This window comes from Felis catus, chromosome A1 (assembly GCF_018350175.1).
Source record: "Felis catus isolate Fca126 chromosome A1, F.catus_Fca126_mat1.0, whole genome shotgun sequence".
Classification (NCBI taxonomy): Eukaryota; Metazoa; Chordata; class Mammalia; order Carnivora; family Felidae; genus Felis; species Felis catus.
Window position 1 is genome coordinate 227022222 of NC_058368.1, and position 18290 is coordinate 227040511.

An 18290-nucleotide genomic window follows, 5' to 3' on the forward strand; every position below is an offset into this window, starting at 1 on the left:
CATTCTTCAGCCATTCTTAAATACGCCTGCACAGTATTTCAAAAGGCAAAGTGCCTAGGTGGCCACGGTTCCAGAACCTCAGCATCTTAGGACAGGCCCGCTCTTAACATCTATATTAACAGCAGACGTGCCACAAACATTTGGACCCAGTCTCCTGAGAATCTGCTAAAACCAATGAAGAAAGGTTCCAATTATGCTGGGAAATGTTTCCCATCTTGTTCAGATACAACCTAAATGCTTTATAGGTTCCCAGAATAGTTTATGGGATCCTCTGGTTGGTTTTGCATCTTTGTTTTGGGCATCACCTGAGCTAGAGAGGAGGGGTGAAGTTTTAAATCACAGAAATAAACAATCGCATCGCCAGGCAACTGAATCTTTCATATTCGGGGACCAGCGTCAGCTCTGGCCACGGGGTCTTGCCCAGAAGGGCAGTCGTCATGGCTGCCTTGGATCGTCGGAAAGAAAAGTTTCATTAGCTGTCCCCTGCCTTCACTCATCTTTGGGCATAAAGTCCGGAAATGATTGCAGCTGCAGGAAAGAAGTTAGGGGATCTGAAATGAAACTAGGGAATATGGTTTCATTTCTCTATCCATTTCTCATTGACAGGATTAATGGGTTTCCCGTTCATTCCCAATCACTGCTGCCCCCGGCCAAGGCTTATGAACCAGGAAATGGCACCTTTTCTAGGAATTCTCCATTTTCCTTGCCCTTCAGAGCCTTCCCTCCTTGTCTGTATCAAACAGAGGTCACACAGATTTCTAATAGAAAGAACTGATAAAAAGGACCAGGTCAATCTCTACAAGCTCCTCATCAGATACCTTGTAACTCATTGGAGTCCCCCGGAGAGTTTCGTGAAAATGGAGATATACAACTCACCTCAGAAACTCTCATTTCATGGGGCGCCCGGGTGGCTCTGTCAGTTAAGCATCTGACCCTTGATTTCAGCTCAGGTCATGATCTCACAGTTCATGGGTTCAAGAACCATGTAGGGCTCTGCACTGCCAGTACAGAGTCTGCTTGGGATTCTCTCTCTCTCTCTCTCTCTCTCTCTCAAAATATATAAACTCAAAAAAGCTTTGTAAATAAAAAAAGAAAGAAATTCTGATTTTGTAGGTCTGAGAAGGCCCCTGGACAGTAGTAGTCTATAAAGCTCGCCGGGAGATTCTAATACACAGCTGAGGGAAACCAGCTCCCTGCTTCCTGGAGGAAGTGCCTTGGTCCAGTCTCTTTCTTTCACCTTTAAGTTAAACTCCATTTGGAGTCTCCCTCTGCTGCTGCTTCTCAGGAATCACCCATGACTTTGCTTCCGCGCAGGGCCCCCTTCATCAACGGGTCGTTGGGATTGAGCGTGTTTCTCAACACCGACTTTGCCCCTAGTTGTTTGCCAGTTCTGTCTTCCAATATGGGACCTAGGCAGGGGAGTTTAGGGGCTAGTTGCCACTTGCTTTAAGCCCCACGTAGGTCTCAAATGTAGACTCTTGGCCTAATTGACAACTAGATGCATACAGCCGGAAAGATACCCTGGCAGGTGCGAAAGACCGCTTTCCACGTGAGAGCTTTAAATATAAATCCAACTAATAAACTGTATCACCTAGAGTGTGCAATGGATTCACATTTTTATAAATCACAAAACTGCTTTTGAAGGACACAATTACCATACACTGTATCGGGGGGTATATTTGAAGCACCGGTGAGATAAATGGCAAGCTCTTTAGCCTCATCGCAAATTTTGTGACCCGGCCCTGGCTTCTTTCGTTTCGAATCTCTTGGAAGAGGGGAGTATCCTGCCACACCTGTGGGGTCTCACAGACCTTACCCGGGTGTGGTGTCCCAGGCCTCACTCCACACGAGGAGACGAAAAACTAAGCCAGCAATCCCTCCACCCGCACCCCTTTCTGTCAGAGAATCCACAACAAGGCCAGGACGAGGGTGTGGTAAGAGAGACACGGAGGGCCAGTATTTTAAGGGGACACTCCCTGTCAGGTAACAATCGTGCATTGCACAGCCCTGAACGCGAGCGCCTCCTGAAATATTGTACTGCGAGTGGTCAGGTACTTACTGAGCCAGCACACTTGTGCACACTTATGCATGCACGCACACACACACACACACACACACACACACACACACACACAGAGGTCCAGCCCGATAACAAAACTTCTGATGTAAAGTATCCCATTAAAATGCCTCTTACTCAGGGGCCCCTGGGTGGCTCAGTTGGCTAAGCATCCAACTGCGGCTCAGGTCATGAACTTGAAGTTTGTGAGTTCCAGCCCCGCATCGAGCTCTGAGCTGACAGCTGAGAGCGTGGAGCCTGCTTCGGATTCTGGGACTCCTTCTGCACTCCTCTCTCCCTCTCTCTGTCTCTCTCAAAGATAAATAAACATTAAAAAATGTTTAAATAAAAATAAAATGCCTCTTACTCAAAAGTACGTTTTGCTTTTAAGAGATGTATTTGATCCATTGATTTTTCTGTCATAATCATGGAAAAAATCTAAGCCTGGCTATCAGACATGAATAATCCCGAACTGGTTTACAAGGTTCGCGGGGAAGAGTAAAAACAGAAAATGTGTTGAAAAGACATGTTTGTATGTGGCGTTCATTCTTGCAGATATATAAGCAGGAAAGAGCCATGGGAACCCTTGGCGGCCGACCGACTGAGACTGTTAATTATTACTTTTGTTTTTATTAAAGAGAGTTCTCACAAAAGTTATAAATATACGGTGTTCTTTGAAATGGTGGAGACAACGAGGAAAAAGACCAAATCTAATCCAGCCAAGTTGAAAACTAGGTCTGTGGAGACCTTGGTGGCATGCGTGTGATTTATCCTGAGGCATTTTTCAGGGAAAAAGACGAACTACAAGAAAGCATCGTTCTGTTCTTCCTAAAAGAGAGAGAGAGAGAAGTCAAAAGGTTAATATTGTTTACATCAGTTTACTTTATTGTTTCAGTTCACTGCAAGTTCAAGTTACTTTTCCATGTTGAAAGGACTCCTACATCACTTATGTATATACAGAAGCACACCCCTAATGAGACAACCCACTTGAACTCAAGAACACTCACTCACTGTAGCAGCTCTCAGAAGAAAGAACTATTTCTTCGGCAGTGAAAAGGCTGTTGTCCCTGAAGCCCGTTGTGGGAAAAATTTGCTTATCCAATGGAATTTCCTATTCGCAAGTTCTTTATCCGGTTTTTTAAATTTGACTTCCACAAATGAATAACCAGGGCGATGAAGATTAGGAGGATCCGTCACCAGGAGTGACGGATTCCCCGAGTTCGGATCACTACCTTGGGCAGGCTGTCTAGCCTCTCTGCTACTATAATTCTTCATCTGCAAAGTGCAAACAATGAAAACACCTATCCACGACGACCCTAGTAATTAACAATTCACCTTTAGCCTTTTAACACTTGCTAAGTGCTTGGCACAATGCCTACTTTAAAGCCAGGGCTCGGGGCGCCTGGGTGGTGCAGTCGGTTAAGCGTCCGACTTCAGCCAGGTCACGATCTCGCGGTCCGTGAGTTCGAGCCCCGCGTCAGGCTCTGGGCTGATGGCTCGGAGCCTGGAGCCTGTTTCCGATTCTGTGTCTCCCTCTCTCTCTGCCCCTCCCCCATTCATGCTCTGTCTCTCTCTGTCCCAAAAATAAATAAATGTTGAAAAAAAATTAAAAAAAAAAAAAGCCAGGGCTCAACATTTAGCCATACTTATGCTTAATATTATCAAAAATCCTTAAATAATCTGTCAGGATACAAGACACCTTAAAGAGGTTCTTAAAGAGATCTTTTATACTTTGTCAGGATTCAAGATCTTTTTTGTAGCCAACAGCCCATGTTAGAAGGCTCGCAGGCCCCTTGGGAAGAAGTTAAGAGAGTTCAATGAACCAATACAGAATTTGTCAGCAAAAGATATTGTTCCTGCATATTGTAGGTTCCAATTACACTAAAATCTTATCTATTTTAACTAGACAAGTAAACTGTGAAGTTATGTGTTTTGCCAGCGACTGACCTGTGTGACCACAAGCAGAACAGTATGGGACCCATCCCTCCGGGCTTGGAGATAAAAGCCACTGTTTTCAAAGGGAGGAGAGCCCTCAAAAAGAGGAGAAAAACAAACTGTTAAGAAACAAAGACGTGGGGCACCTCGGTGGCTCAGTCGGTTAAGCATCTGAGTTCGGCTCAGGTCATGATCTCACAGTTTGTGGGTTCGAGCCCCACATCGGGCTCTGTGCTGACAGCTCAGAGCCTGGAGCCTGCTTCTGAATCTGTGTCTCCCTCTCTCTCTCTCTCTCTCTCTCTGCTCCTCCCCCTGTCATGCTGTGTCTCTGTCTCTCTCTCTCTCTCAAAAATAAATAAACATAAACATTTTTTTTAAAAAAAAGAAAAAGAAACAAAGATGTTTTCGTATAGATATATCCATAAGGAGAGAAAGAAAAATGGGCACTATCGCTAAAGGGAGATAACATGAAATGAATTTGTTCTGATGATTAGTGCGTTGTGTAGGCACAACCAGGAAGTCCCTGGATGTTATTGGTCTCTTCTTCTTGCCTGGATTTCTGTAGATCAAAAGTTATATGAATTCCCCTTAGAGTTATTAGGTTGAATGGTACATGGGAAGCCTAAGGTATATCAGTTCACTGTTTTCATGATTATCACATTTTTCACGATCACCGCTGATTGTAATTACCATCGACCTGTAAGTTCCACCAGAACCACTTCAGGATTCAGGGAAAATTCAAGTCAGACACAGATGTTCCTATAATTTTGTTAAGAAGCGAAGACGTTTTCATGTAAGTATCCCTAAGGAGAGAAAGAAAAATGGGCACCAGGGCTCAAAGGGACGTTGTTTCTGTATATCGCTGACAAGCATTATGTTGAAATGATTGACAGAGTCTATTCCGCAGCTAACAACCCTGTTGTGCTGTGAAGGGGGGTTACTGCCTTCAGCCACGTGAGGCAAAGGTTTGGTTATCGAGTCAGCAGACCTGGATCACAGGCTTTGCTCCATCACTGACCAGAACTGTGGGATTACGGACAACTGTTCTGTCGCTCTGAGGCGCAAATACTTCGCTCTTAGGGCGTGGTTGGGCGTAATGGTATCGGAATAGGCATGGCTGTCAAAAGACAATAAATAAATGTAAATTTTCCTCAAACTAGAATCAACCCCAAGGAGGCCACTCTCGGGCCACATGCCACAAACCCCAATTCTATGGTTTCTTCTCCATTTTCCATGACAGGGTATCCACCCAGACATTCTTTAAACCATTCTTCTTAGATTGTTGCTTCGTAACCTTGGTGAACTACAGCCCCGTTTCAGCTCTTTGTGCAATAACTGTATTAATGTCATGGCATCTTTTACTTTTTTTACTTGGCTGACTCAAGAAAAGTGTAGAAATTCTTGGTGTCAAATTTACTTAAATTATTGGGTTTCTTGTCTTCCTCTGATGGTTCCCAATGAGTTAGTAGTAGAAAGGGCCTTTATAAATCCAGGATGTGCCGTCATCAATGTTGTTATGATGATATCAGTTGCCTTAAGGCAAATTTAATAAATTGAGACACCACACTAACATCATGCTTCAACGTTCTCAGCAAGAAGCTCTGTCATAATCATTTCTAGCTTGAGGGACCGTGTCCCATGAAAACAAGACTTGGCAGGGGAACGAGATGGATTGTTCTGAGTGATTCGTAAACTACATCTTGCAAATTAATAGTCCAAAGTTGACGTGGACAGTTCCCAAACTGAAAGAGATGCCATTTTCATTCATTCTGGTCTTTAGGTCTTTTCTAGAAACATGACAGTTCTGGAATAAACATAAGATCTTCCTTTGGATTAAAAAAAAAAATGACAAGAGCATCTCTCTAGCCGTGTCACAGTCATCCTGGGAACAGACTTAGAAGTTTCATCCAACAAGGTGATGTAGCTTCCGGAACAGTGAAACAGCAACCCAAATGTCATGTGTTTAGAATGAAGTCAGTAGTGTCCTTCCTTGACTCTGCCCAAGTGAGACCTTCCCTAGAGCATGGAGTGAAGCACCAGGTGAGAGGTGCATGGGGGAGGAGTGAAGAGAAGGCCGCAGAGATCTGAAGCCTTGACGTGTGTGTGGATAGTTGACTTTCACTTCCCTCCCAAGGCCAAGGGCACTGTTTCCTCTGCAGGTTCCTTAGCAGCTGCCCCTTTTGTCATCCTCACGTCTGCCCCTTGCACTCCCCTGTGCTAGTCTGAGCCTCCCTTGTGTCTCACTGTTATTGCAACACCTTCCCCTCCCTCTGGGCTCTCCCCGTGCCGATCCTGCCCCCCACCAACACTGTAACAGTTTAGAGCCCGGGCTCAGGAGCCAGGCTGCTTGCGTGAGGGTTCTGGCTCTGCCATTCACAGCTATGTCACCTTGAGGAAATTGCTCAAATTCTCTACGTTTCCACCTAAGTGGGGGCAGTCCTATTTATTCCACAAGAATATTGAGAAAGTGCTGAGTATTCATATATGAGAAGCACTACAGCAGTGCCTGCATACAGCAAGCGCCTTATTAATGACTGTTCAAGTGGGCTTTCTGCATACAGCAAGCGCCTTATTACTGACTTGTTCAAGCGGGCTTTCTGGCACTCCCTTTTCCAATGTTGCAAGTGGCTCGTATTGCCTAAACACTGCAAATCGAACCCCTCAGTACAGCATCCTGGGCCATCCTTGCTCTAAGCCTTAGCCTTCCAGGTTTGTCTAAAACTCTGTGCTTTAGACGCATGCACGCTTCAATCCGCGTGCGCCAGGCTACCCAGCATAACCAAACGCTGCCATACGCGTTTCCCATCTCCTCACTTGGGCCCTCACTGCCACTCCTGACTAACAGCCCACTTTCCCCAAAGCACCTTTTAAAATACTGCATCTCCTCCAAGGCCTGGATCAAAGGAACTGTCATCCAGAAATGTAGTCCTGGTAAGCCCATTTGGAAAGATGATCGCATCCACAACGTTTGTCTGGCCCTCTGTCACTGTATTACAGACACTGTCACATTCACTCTTGTATTCCCGGACCTGGGAAGGAGGGCTTAGGTGTACAGGGACAGGTCACCAAAAATTGCCCCGGATCAGACTCTGTGATGTTTCTGTACTTGAAAAGAAACATGCCAAGGATTTTCCTCTTTAGCTATTAGGAGTAAAGGCAGGAGACAGAGAATGACCTGGGGAGTTGTTCTAGGGGCTAAAATCTGAAATAGCTAACATCTTAAGAGAAGATGATGGTAACATATCTGATAGCAAGGGGACCTGTGGCTTGAAGGAACTAGTCAAGTAGTTATCGTCAAATCTCCAACACGGAACTAATCTCTGTTGTGAGAATTAGCGTGAATATCCTCTCCAAAGAAGACAATTCTGGGGCGCCTGGGCGGCTCACTCGGCTAAGCATCTAACTCTTGATTTTGGCTCAGGTCATGATCTCACAGTTCGTGAGTTGGGGCTCTGTGCTGACAGTGCAGAGCCTGCTTCGAATTCTCTCTCTCCCTCTCTCTCTGCCCCTCCCCACCCCAGCTCGTGCTGTCTATCTCCAAGAAAAAAATTTTTGAAAAAAGAAGACGACTCTGATTCATTTCATATTTGCACTATCTCGTATGTTACGTTCTTTGAATCGTAACGAGGGACGTTTTCTCACTTAAGCGGTTGTCTTGAAATCGTTCCTTCTGAAAGCGTGGTTATCACCAGCTCTTGTTAAATGTTGGAGTCCTTAAATCTTGCGGAACACGGGAGCCAGCTTAAAGGCAAAAGAGGATTCCCTGGAAGTTTCTACCCTACGGATACACGATATTGCAATTTGCCAACATACTGAAAGGAACAGATGTTAGAAGTTGCAGTAACTTCACGCAACTGGTCAAGAAAGAGCTGCCTTAAAGCATTTCTAAATTTTTCTGGTCCTTTCCTGAACGGCAAAGTTTCACAAGGGTTGGCAAAGATAAGGTCTGTTATGCAAACTCTAGTTGGAGTCATCATTTTACAGAGTGGTAAAGTGAGTTCAGTTTGGGGAACAACTAATCTACAGTCAATACAAATCTTGGGAACCAAATCTTGATAACAATAGCATGTCTTGATGTTGGAGGCAAAGTACTGGCTTCGGGTGTTTCTAAGCAAAATTATTGACTCCGTGATAATTCATCCACAATTAATCCACAGAGGTTTTAGAAAACCAGAAACCAAGGGTCATCCATAATTTTGAAATGGGAAAATATACTCTACTTTCTAAGGCAGACTATCATTATTTGGGTTCATGGATACCAGTCCAGGCATGAGCTTGTCTATGCACATCACTATATCCTGACACAGTGGGAAGTACATTTAGTCAGTTGACCTGATAAATGAGTTGGGGCTTAATTCAGTTTGTGGGTTCACCTAGTGAAAGACAAATGTTTGCACTTCATTCAGCCTTGGATAATTCAAAAGTTACGCTGCTCTAACAAGAAAATCCATTAAGCATAGTTGTTCAAGCGTCTGTTCATTTGGGGGGAGAATTTATCAGGAGGTTGTCAGAGGAAAAGAACCCAAGTGATGCCTCTCCAGACACTGAGCTTACCCTGCGGATTTGAGAAGGGTCCCTTCCCTGCCAAAGAGCCCGCACCGGAGACAAGCCTGAAAAAGGACCACACTCGCAGACAGGGTCCCGTGGCAGCCTCCTCACCTCTTCTAAGCTTTGGGTTTGGCTTCACCAACATTGAACTCTCCTAGACACTTACAATGATCTATAGCCTCAGTTTGAAGCTCATCCAAAGACAACTGCAGAGCCATCAAGTTTTATTTCTATTAGGATCCTCTGGAATTTACTGAGTCTGCACTAGACTTTGGACAAAAATGACCTTGGGTTGCTTTGTCACAGGAACACAGGAGTCATACATTTCAATCGTTAGCTCCTCACAGACTATGAAAGCCCAATATTGAAGATTGAGCCTATTAAAGACGATATCCTCTGTAAAGGTTTTCAGCGAGAAGTGTTTTCTGCTTTGATTTTGAAGGTTAATGGAAGTGTCATGGAAACCCTCGCACATCCATAATTCTACGGATGCCCAGAAGAAGGAAGCATGTCCACTGGCAGTTGTATTCAGAATCCATGCCACAAGTAGAGTCGAATGTAGTTTACATTGAACTTAATGGGTCATGGGTTAACAGAGAGAAATGCTAGGTGAAGCCCTGGCATTAATACACGACAACATAAACAGCCAGAAGAAATGACGAGGTGTTTAGGGCAGACAGGAAAATACTTCATGGAAGAAACAACTTCATAGAGTTCCATGAGATTACTGGTATATATGCCCCCCTCTTCTGCCTGTCACCCACACTCCCCGCCACCTTCCGAGTAAAACAATCCTCTGAAACACTGCCATCTAGTGGCCACTCCCGGAGAGAGCATGGGCGCTGGGCACCTGAAACCCCAATCACCCAAGAGAGGAAAATTGAAGATCAAGTTCTGACAAATGGGCCTTTCGGGGATGAGGAACTTCAGACCCTCCAAAATGTCAAGTACCGTGCTCAAGGTGATTCACGTGACAAGTGGCATTTATACAAAATAGAATTCACTTTTTAAAAATTACAACAGTATTTCCAAAGTGCTGAGTGTGTGCACAAGCAAGGAACCATTCTGGGAAAAACAAAATAGAATTAAAGAAACAGTAAAAGAAGAAAAGAAAGGAGGAGGAGGAGGAAGAAGGAGAAGAAGAAGAATCATCTGAGCAGCATCAGTACTGCCCAATAGAAGTTCTGCAATGATTAAAAAAAGAAAAAAAAAAAGGAGACCATGTCTCAAGAAGACTCCTGCACATGAAGGTCACTCAAAAGGTGACTATTTCTGATCTGTGAGATGAGTTGTGCCCGGGGCATTCCAGAAGAGAGGCACGGTACTTGGGATCATGGTGTCCCCGATTTTTATTTTGGGAAAATTCTCAAACCTTCCAAAAAGCCAAAAGAGAAAAAACAAATTGGCCCTGTATTCCCATCCTTCCGATTCGCCAGCTGTTAACATGTTGCTACTTTCTTCATCTCTGTATGTCAGTTAGAATGATTGCAGTCATCATTGGACAGAGCTTACCCTGGAGTATTTTAGTATTTAGGTCCCAAGAATAAGGGCCGTCTTCTCTGGAACCTCATTATCAATGTCACGCTGAAGAAATTTAATGAGTCAGTAACATTACGTAACACAGAGTCCATGTTTGAAATTCTTTTCAGTTGTCTCCAAAAACGTCTTCTATACCTTTTCTTCTTCCTGATCCAAGGTCCACCCAAAGTTCACATGATGCATTCGATTATTATGTGTCTTCAGTCTCTTTGCAGGTGGGACAGCCTCTCGCCATCACCCTTTTTACTGTTCATGACGTTGATGTGTCTGGAGAGCCCAGAGAGTGGCCTATTCCATTTCTGACATTCTGCGTATGTCCGTGTGTTTGGACTTCAGAGGACAACGGTAGCTGATGCCAGCCTTTCACATATCTGCCCTCATTTTCATTATATATAAACCTATGTATTTTTTCTGTGGGCTTCTAGGATGAGCACTGGAGTCCCTCTGGACCCCAAGGAATATCTCATTAAACCAAGAAACATCTCATTAAGCAACTTGCTTGTCTATGTAAAATCTCAAGGGAGAGACACTGGGGTTCTGGGGTTTTCAGGGGGTCGGGGATGGGAAGAGAACAGTTCTGCCTATGATTGGCAGCTGCTCTCAGGGGCCCCATTTCCTCGTGACCCACATCCACACCAGCAGAAATTAAAAGCTTATGCTGTCATTTTCACTCCCATGTTCACAGATACTTTTATCAAAACTTGCCTTTAAGGAAAAGGATAATGATAAGGTCAAAGCATGCGAAAGTATTCCAAAATCTATCAACTTTGGAGATGATCCTGCCTGTTTTATAGCCTTTCCTACTTCTCAGTCACGACCATTTGCCGCTGAGCGGGAGCGTTCTTTGCTGCAGAGTTTGGTCGTAGTTTCCATCAGTGCTCGACTATACATCTACCATCAACCTGGTATCCTGTGCACCCCACGTGAACTCTTTCAGGTTTGGCTCCGTGTTCGCTTGCATAGCTGTTTGAGGTCTTACAGAAACTAAGAACCTGGTAGGTTTCTTCAGTTGTTTCCTGAGAACCCTCATCTGTTATATAGAACTTACCAATGTTAAGAGACCATCTAACCCCGGTCCTGTCTGGGTTCCTCCTTCTTCCTGATGCTGTTCCATTTCCAGCACACCCCCGCCCGGTCCTCCTTGCTTGCTCCTGCAAAAATCCAAAACCCAGACCTGGGAGGAAGGTCACCCTGGCCCGGGGGTACTCTGCTTACCCAGGGCTGGTAGCACCTGCCTGTCCACCTGCTTGTCCCGTGCCACAACCCAGGACGAAGGTTGGTCTCTCCCAGGCTTGGCACTCGGCTCCTTCATAATTCCTGATTACCAGTTGATGATTACCTGGCCATTCGGATTGCTGTTTGCCTCTCTTTCCAACGGAACTGAATTTCCAAGGGCATAAAACCATTCCCTTGTATCAAGAGAAAGAGTACCTACAAACTAATCAGGAAAACAAGCAAAAAACAAAAACAGACAAACAAACAAACAACCACGAAAAAACCCCACCAACATGAGGAGCTCTGACTCTGGAGTCAGATAGGTCTGAAATTCTAGCTCAAGCAGCCCTACGTGGTTCATCTGGGAAATGTCACTTATCTGTCTAAGTTTCAATTTCCTCATGTGGAAAATACTGATGACAGGTACCTTATAGGAAGCTTATAAATCTCTGTGAGATAATGTATATAAAATGTTTTACTTTTCAGTCTCCTTCAAGCATCCCAACACGTTTGATACGTGATTTCGGTGAATATTAACCATTGCTAAGATGATTCACAGGACCCGCGGATTCCACTGATTAGTGAGTTACTGTCAGGGAGAATAAATCGTAGAATTAGAAAAGGCCCTTGGGGAGCTCGAAGGTGGTGGTCCAGAGATACCTTCATGGATGATAAAAATTGTTACTTAGTGATAAAAATCAAAAGCCCCTAATAAAGGGCATCGCATACACGTTGTCCAGGAGCATTTCACAGAGGCCTTTGTCAAAGAAGGGGAAATTAAAAAAAAAAAAATTTTAACATTTATTCATTTTTGAGAGACACAGAGAACAGAGCGTGAGCAGGGGAAAGGCAAAGAGATGAGGAGACAGAATCCAAAGCAGGCTCCAGGCTCCAAGCTGTCGGCACAGAGCCCGATGCGGGGCTCGAACTCACGAGCAATGAAATGAGACCATGGCCTGAGCTGAAGTCGGATGCTCAACCGACTGAGCCACCCAGGGGTCCCGTCAACTCATCATTTCAAGTTTTCACGATGAACTGGCGGGAGTTCATGATGTTTAGTTTTCTGCTCATAGGTCACTCTCATTCTGAGTGTGGGATATTTTCATTAATTCATTGGGATTGGACCACTTTCGTAAGTTTACTCTTGTGATGCTTAAGTGTTTTTGATGATTTCAGTACAGATTAGTCCTATTATTATGAACTTCATCTTCACTCCTTCTAGAAGAAGAATGAAAGTTAATCTTATAACAAGAGCTAAACACATATAAGCTTACTACATGCCAGAGACTGTCTAAATGTTTGTAAATTATGAACCCACATGACAATGCTATGAGGTAGGGACCATTATTATCCTTAGTACACATATAAGAAAAACACCCAGAGAAGTTAAGCTGTTTGCTAAAGTCACACAGCTGGAAAGTGGCAAAGCTAGGAATGGACTTCGAGTGGTGACGTCTGCAGTTAAACACAATCCTGCAGTACCTCTAAGATTCATTCATTCACTCCGTAGATAGTTATCACTTACGACTGTGTACACAGGTATATAAATTCTACTTATACAACTTTATGGCTTTAATTTACAACGCTTGCCACAGCACTTTATTGCAAGATATGCACAAGCGTATTTCACACCGATCATATTTTAATGTTATGGAAACGCCACTGCCGACCCTTGTCCTTTTAATGTTAATTACGCCGAGCCATAATAGGGAGTCCATTCCTCATCTATTTCCAGAACCATTAGTCTGACACTTCTTTGACTTCTTTGCCATAAATTGACTTAAATTACTAAATGCAGGGAATGTTTTCTGGTTTTCTTTCAATGAAAGCCGAGAAAGTTGTTACCTGAAATATGAAAATATACATCTTAAATATCCTCAAAAATATCCAAATGTCCCACATCTCTTGACTTTCTCGAAGAGAGGAACTATTGACATGTTCATCATCTGATTTAGAAGTAATCGGCATCAGTGTATCGGCAGTAGGTAGAGAGGAGAGGAGAGAAAACAATTTGCTTTTTTTCTTAAAAAAGAAAAAAAGTGGTCAAGGTAGTAGGATGCTATAACTGTTCATATCTATCCTTAGAGCAGAAGCTCCAGACACGGAAATAAGCAATGTATTCATACCACTGATGACAGAATCAGATCGTGAAAATGAGATGTTTGTTTAAAAATATTCCACATTTAGGGGCGCCTGGGTGGCTCAGTCGATTAAGTAGCCGACTTCGGCTCAGGTCATGATCTCGCGGTCCGTGAGTTCGAGCCCTGCGTCGGGCTCTGTGCTGACAGCTCAGAGCCTGGAGCCTGTTTCAGATTCTGTGTCTCCCTCTCTCTGACCCTCCCCTGTTCATGCTCTGTCTCTCCCTGTCTCAAAAATAAATAAAACGTTAACAATTTAAAAAAATATATTCCACATTTAAATTAAGATCATTTACAAATAAGGCATCAGATGTGCTGGTTGCAATGGTTGGACATCACATTTCTAAAAAGAAAACACGGGCTGCTACTAGAATGTAAATTAATCCAAATCAGCAGTAAATTCAGAGCATCAGTTTCTACAACCACCGTGAGAGGCGCATGGCTTACGGTTGTATCTTCGCATTCCTTTCCGAAAATACAACTTTACCAACTTCTCTATTATTTGTATACGCTCAGAAGTGCCCTTGTCATAAGTACTCTTGTCTCAGTTAAACCTTGATTTCTCTGACATTTTAAACCGTTAAGCTGGCTGGCCAGGAATTTTTAAAAGTCTGTTTTGTATGTGCTTTTCCACATCAGCCACTTTGGGGAAGTGGGCGATTATAAATTCGCCAACTAGGTAATGATTCTCTAACAGCGGCACAGTCACAAAAATAACTTTCCGGAAACGAAAAATTCAATCTGCTTGCTGTTTAAAGGTTCAGCTCTGCAGGGGAATTCAAAACCTGATCCCCAAACGGTGTGACTTTGGGAAAGTTACTTAACCTTCCTGAGACTCTCAGTACCTCCTCAGTATAATAGGGACAAAACCAGAAGCGTTTCACAGTATCAAGGTGAAGATGAAGAAGATAATTCATGCGAGGGGCGCCTGGTTGGCTCCGTTGGTCGGGCGTCCGACTTCGGCTCAGGTCATGATCTCACGGTCCGTGAGTTCAAGCCCCGCGTCGGGCTCTGTGCTGACAGCTGGGAGCCTGGAGCCTGCTTCGGATTCTGTGTCTCCCTCTCTCTCTGCCTCTCCCCCACTCATGCTCTGTCTCTCTCTCTCTCTCTCTCTGTCTCTCTCTCTCTGTGTGTGTCAAAAATAAACAAACATAAAAATAAAAGATAATTCATGCAAAGTGCTTGACACAGTGCCTGGCACATGGAGAGCATTCAGTATCGATGGCCATGAGCATGATAATTACATCATCATCCAAAGATAAAATATATTATTTTGCTTTTGTATTCTAAATATGACTCACCTGCATCGCTCTTGACATATATTAATAAAAAGGACAAAGACCAAACAAATTGTGAGAAATTAAAAAGCATTAAAAATCTGAAAAAGTTACCATTTTCCACAAGCTCTAGTCCAAAGACAGTAGAGTAGGAAGAGCCCCGAAGCTTTGCTAAGTCCTCACCACGCTGGGCACTTGGCATTCTTTCTCTGTCCCTACAACCACCCTGGGAGGCAAGGTTATACTCTCCTCTATGTGGCCAGAATCAGTGACAATCCAGAGAAATGCCCAAACCCCTCCTCAGAGAAAATTGATCCCAATGCACTAAGCCCTTCCTTTCACAGAAGTGACTACTGCACCACATTGACCCCACCACTCTGATCCCATCTGGGTTAGACCAGGCATGGAGGTCTCACCAATGGCAAATATTCTTTCGAGTCTATCCACCATCCACATGGACTGGGTGGTGGCTGGCTAATAAGATGGGGCCTTGCTTGGCGATTTTGAACTCAAGATTCAAAGAGTTGGTCAGCAGGGGGCAGTAGGAGCAGAAGAAACCAGGGGAACGGTGGCGAGTTACCAAAATGGTAGAGTACTAGCAATACAATCAAATGATTGCTGCTGAGGAGGAAACAGCCCGCCTTTCCCCGGATGGCCCCAGAGACATGCCTTACACTAAGAGGGAGAATAGAATGGTTACCCAGCATCACTGGGGACCTGCCGAGACTGGGCACCATGAAACTGTTACGATGAAGGACCAAGACATAAGAATGAAGCGACAGGTAAACACCATGGTGAAAAGTTAGCAGTAAATACATGAAACTTACACATCCTCCAAAGAGAGGGGAGGGAAAGAAGGGAAGAAAGAAAGAAAGAAAGAAAGAAAGAAAGAAAGAAAGAAAGAGAAAGAAAGAAAGAAAGAAAGAGGGAGGGAGGAAGGGAGGGAGAAGAAAGGAAGGAAGAAGGGAGGGGGGAGAAGGAAGGAAGGAACAAAGGAAGGAAGGAAGGAAGGGAGGAAGGAAGGAAGGAAGGAAGGAAGGAAGGAAGGGAGAAGGAAGGAAGGAGGGAGGAGAGAGAAGGAAGGAAGGAACGAATGGAGGAGGGAAGGAAAAGAAATACAAGGTGTAATTTTGTTTTCCTTGTAAGCTACTTTCTCAGGACTAAAAGCAGCTACAAGACTTTATCTTCACAGAAAAAGCCAAGCTGACATTCTTCTGTGTCTGGTATTCACCCACATGTTCCTCAATGCCAAAAAGAGTCCAGTTTGCAGAGACAACTGTGAAGTTTCAGCAAATTGATTCAGCCACCACCATGGGCCAAGTTTTTTTCTTTTTCAGTTGCCTTTACAATGAACAATGTTTCTTTCCAATGTAACTGCTGAGTGGACGATGTTTCTAAGAACAATCTATTTCTATTCAGTGTCTCTCCTGGCTCCTGCCAAGATTTCAGTTCTTGTTCTGAGAGCTAGCTGACAAGTTTCTACATTTCCCTCACTTCAGCCACTTCAAGATTGTTTTCTCCCTAAAGAAAAGAACATATATAAGAAGCAAAAAATATACATATGTCTATATATATACCACACACACATATATATGTAGAGGGAGAGAGAAGGATGTAGATATAAAAGGATATATATAGGGATCATTTCTATATACTCTTTATATCTTTTTATATGTGTGTGCATATATATTATGTATGTATATATTTGTGTATACATATATGTATATATACATATACATAGGTACACACATATATGCAGTTTATTATATATCAGGTCACTGGAACTTAGACTAAACCTTTAAATGAAGCTGCGTATAATTTTTTGAAACAGGCACCAAGGAGATAATAGCGTATTTATGGCCCAGATTCTAATCTAGAAGTCTTGACTTTTAAATATCACCAGCCCATACATTTCTGCCCCGAAGCTCTTTGCCACATCAAATTACCATTTATGTAAGCATTTGATAAGCACTCATTAACTCTCTGACTCTCAAAAAAAAAAAAAAAAAAAAAAGATGTCTATTTCAGCTCATTCCATTTGAATTTCTGATCCGGATAGCAGAGGAAATTGCAGTTACCCAACCGCTAATCAGATAGATTTCTTCTCAAAGATTGCCAGCGGGGCTTTAGACGAGCAAGCTACATGAGTGTGTGTTACAGGAGGGTGAGGCAAGGCTGGTAAATTTCCTTCAACTTGTGATCACTGGCCAGAAGCTTAGGCAGCTCTTAACTTAGCAACGGGTGCCAAGGCTAATAAACTGATCTCTTTGCAGTCCCTCAAAGGATACAACCGTTGGCATTTTAAATAACACCACGAAAGCCATTCTACTTGAGATAAACACCTGGAAGGCGCAGTCTCCAACCAGGAGCCTGTCCTCTTCCCTAATTACTGTCCTAGAAATTCAAATCAGCCACCGCGCCAGGATCATATTAAAATTCCTACATTATTCCTGACCCCAAGGAGACTGGGAGGTTCAAAGCGCTCAAGGCGAGCAATAGTCAAGCTCGAACAGAACTTCGTAAAATCATGACCTGCTTTGACACAGCCCTTGGCACATCCTCTCGTTGACCTAACAACTCTCACTCCTGACCCGACGATTCGGGTTCTTGACGCTTCCAAGGCCTGTGAGGTTGTTAGGTTAGAAGCTAAAGGCAGCAACAAAAGTCAAAGCAGACATCTGAAGAGAGGAGAAGTGTTAGAATACCAAGCATAGCCTCTGCGTGCTGTGCAGAGTTAAGTATGTCGCATATGCCACGCACAGAGCCACCCACCTTCCAATCCGGCCGCCCTTTTCAAGAGTTGAAAACCAAGTCAATACCACTCCTACTCGCGCGGCCCACGTTTCTTCAGTCCAGAGTGACTGCAGCTTTTCACAGTGGCCCAGTGTCTTATTGATTTTGCAACCAAGGCAGCCTGATCACGTATTACCCAGAGGTCGTTATTTGGTTCCCAGTTGCCATGGGAGATTGTGCATTGGCCTCTTTTCTTAGTATCAGGGTTAACTTGCCACCAGGTCCTCTACTGCCGGTCCTTGTTTTTTCTTCATGGATAAATGAATTGGATTTACAATTCTTGTCAAAAGTTCCGTGCCATACTGGGGCGCCGGGGTGGCTCAGTCGGTTGGGCGTCCGACTTCAGCTCAGGTCACGATCTCGCGGTCCGTGAGTTCGAGCCCCACGTCAGGCTCTGGGCTGATGGCTCGGAGCCTAGAGCCTGTTTCCGATTCTGTGTCTCCCTCTCTCTCTGCCGCTCCCCCGTTCATGCTCTGTCTCTCTCTGTCCCAAAAATAAATAAACGTTAAAAAACATTTTTACACTTACACTACTTGTCTCTTCCTCTTTCCTCTTTTTTTGTAATACCACAATTCATTATTTTTGTGAGTCAATCCAGCTCAATCTTTCTCAATAGCTACACCAGCTATTGGCATGCTGAAGTTCACCAGCAGGGGATAAAATATCATGCTTTCTCCCTAAACCTTAAAAATAATTTTCCGGAGGGGCGCCTGGGTGGCTCATTCTGTTGAGCGGCTGACTTCGGCTCAGGCCATGATCTCACGGTCCATGAGTTCGAGCCCTGCGTCG

At 44.0% G+C, this 18290-nt stretch overlaps 1 long non-coding RNA gene across 1 annotated transcript; it reads right to left on the minus strand.

The window, feature by feature from the left end:
• Positions 1 to 2710: 2710 nt before the first annotated feature.
• LOC123380462 lies at positions 2711 to 17859 on the minus strand. The gene is made up of 4 exons (XR_006586260.1): positions 17481 to 17859; positions 11127 to 11229; positions 4004 to 4087; positions 2711 to 2884 (listed from the first exon to the last, which is right to left on the minus strand). It is a non-coding gene; the product is annotated as an uncharacterized LOC123380462 (long non-coding RNA).
• Positions 17860 to 18290: the final 431 nt, after the last annotated feature.